We start from the raw sequence: 2,500 nt of genomic DNA on the forward strand, positions 1-2,500 counted from the left end.
TACTTATCGCATTTCGCTGCGTTCTTCATCGATGCCGGAACCAAGAGATCCGTTGTTGAAAGTTTTAACTGATTTAGCTAATCTGCTCAGACTGCAATCTTCAGACAGAGTTCAATGGTGTCTTCGGCGGGCGCGGGCCCGGGGGCGGGTGCCCCCCGGCGGCCGTGAGGCGGGCCCGCCGAAGCAACAAGGTAGAATAAACACGGGTGGGAGGTTGGACCCAGAGGGCCCTCACTCGGTAATGATCCTTCCGCAGGTTCACCTACGGAACGGTTAAGGAGCAGTGTACTCACCCCCTCCGGTCTCCCGGGGGGCCCGACTATATCTTAAGCGGGACGGCTGGCGTCCCACCCACTTCCACTTAGTCTGTGGACGTTCCCCATATCCCCCGAGGGGGACTTAGGGGCTTCGCTGCGGATTGCCCATGGTCGCCGCGCCGAAGCGCGGGCGGTATCCAAATCGTCTATTACCATCCCCCGTGTCGTTACCACGGGCCCCCGGGCGGTTTCCCGCCGCGGGTTGGTGCGATTGGCTTTAGGGTGTCCCCGTCAATTCGAGAGTGTCGCCGGCGCCTGCCCCCCGGGAGGGGGGCGGGGGCGCCGACTTGCATAGCGGCCCGGGCTGGTTTAGAGTCGTGCCGGGCCTACCCCTTGCGGGGCTGCAAAGGCTTCAATAAGTGTACACTGCGGAAGGACGCATTAGCGTTCCAATCGCGCATGACTTATGGCGGGGAAACCTTGTTACGACTTTTACTTCCTCTAAATGACCGAGTTTGACCAACTTTCCGGCTCTGGGGGGTCGTTGCCAACCCTCCTGAGCCAGTCCGAAGGCCTCACTGAGCCATTCAATCGGTAGTAGCGACGGGCGGTGTGTACAAAGGGCAGGGACGTAATCGGCACGAGCTGATGACTCGTGCCTACTAGGCATTCCTCGTTGAAGAGCAATAATTGCAATGCTCTATCCCCAGCACGACAGGGTTTAACAAGATTACCCAGACCTCTCGGCCAAGGTGATGTACTCGCTGGCCCTGTCAGTGTAGCGCGCGTGCGGCCCAGAACATCTAAGGGCATCACAGACCTGTTATTGCCGCGCACTTCCATCGGCTTGAGCCGATAGTCCCCCTAAGAAGCCAGCGGCCCGCAAATGCGGACCGGGCTATTTAAGGGCCGAGGTCTCGTTCGTTATCGCAATTAAGCAGACAAATCACTCCACCAACTAAGAACGGCCATGCACCACCATCCAAAAGATCAAGAAAGAGCTCTCAATCTGTCAATCCTTATTTTGTCTGGACCTGGTGAGTTTCCCCGTGTTGAGTCAAATTAAGCCGCAGGCTCCACGCCTTGTGGTGCCCTTCCGTCAATTTCTTTAAGTTTCAGCCTTGCGACCATACTCCCCCCAGAACCCAAAAACTTTGATTTCTCGTAAGGTGCCGAACGGGTCATCATAGAATCCCGTCCGATCCCTAGTCGGCATAGTTTATGGTTAAGACTACGACGGTATCTGATCGTCTTCGATCCCCTAACTTTCGTTCCCTGATTAATGAAAACATCCTTGGCGAATGCTTTCGCAGTAGTTAGTCTTCAGCAAATCCAAGAATTTCACCTCTGACAGCTGAATACTGACGCCCCCGACTATCCCTATTAATCATTACGGCGGTCCTAGAAACCAACAAAATAGAACCACACGTCCTATTCTATTATTCCATGCTAATGTATTCGAGCAAAGGCCTGCTTTGAACACTCTAATTTTTTCACAGTAAAAGTCCTGGTTCCCCCCACAGCCAGTGAAGGCCATGAGGTTCCCCAGAAGGAAAGGTCCAGCCGGACCAGTACTCGCGGTGAGGCGGACCGGCCAGCCAGACCCAAGGTTCAACTACGAGCTTTTTAACTGCAACAACTTTAATATACGCTATTGGAGCTGGAATTACCGCGGCTGCTGGCACCAGACTTGCCCTCCAATTGTTCCTCGTTAAGGGATTTAAATTGTTCTCATTCCAATTACGAGACCCAAAAGAGCCCCGTATCAGTATTTATTGTCACTACCTCCCCGTATCGGGATTGGGTAATTTGCGCGCCTGCTGCCTTCCTTGGATGTGGTAGCCGTTTCTCAGGCTCCCTCTCCGGAATCGAACCCTAATTCCCCGTTACCCGTTGCCACCATGGTAGGCCACTATCCTACCATCGAAAGTTGATAGGGCAGAAATTTGAATGAACCATCGCCGGCGCAAGGCCATGCGATTCGTTAAGTTATTATGATTCACCAAGGAGCCCCGAAGGGCGTTGGTTTTTTATCTAATAAATACACCCCTTCCTGAAGTCGGGGTTTTTAGCATGTATTAGCTCTAGAATTACCACAGGTATCCATGTAGTAAGGTACTATCAAATAAACGATAACTGATTTAATGAGCCATTCGCAGTTTCACAGTATAAAGTGCTTATACTTAGACATGCATGGCTTAATCTTTGAGACAAGCATATGACTACTGGCAGAATCAACCAGA

At 52.6% G+C, this 2,500-nt stretch overlaps 5 annotated features.

Annotated features, from left to right (window-relative positions):
• Window positions 1–108: 108 nt before the first annotated feature.
• Window positions 109–277: a sequence feature (Protein overlapping with rRNA (N7496_007633, KAJ5369368.1) was converted to a misc_feature.).
• A 1,042-nt stretch (window positions 278–1,319) lies between these two features.
• Window positions 1,320–1,561: a sequence feature (Protein overlapping with rRNA (N7496_007634, KAJ5369369.1) was converted to a misc_feature.).
• Window positions 1,562–1,623: 62 nt separating this feature from the next.
• Window positions 1,624–1,688: a sequence feature (Protein overlapping with rRNA (N7496_007634, KAJ5369369.1) was converted to a misc_feature.).
• Window positions 1,689–1,738: 50 nt separating this feature from the next.
• Window positions 1,739–1,794: a sequence feature (Protein overlapping with rRNA (N7496_007634, KAJ5369369.1) was converted to a misc_feature.).
• Window positions 1,795–2,475: 681 nt separating this feature from the next.
• Window positions 2,476–2,500: part of a sequence feature (Protein overlapping with rRNA (N7496_007635, KAJ5369370.1) was converted to a misc_feature.) that runs on past the window's edge.

Source organism: Penicillium cataractarum, assembly GCF_028827025.1.
Source record: "Penicillium cataractarum strain IBT 29864 chromosome Unknown utg000006l, whole genome shotgun sequence".
Classification (NCBI taxonomy): Eukaryota; Fungi; Ascomycota; class Eurotiomycetes; order Eurotiales; family Aspergillaceae; genus Penicillium; species Penicillium cataractarum.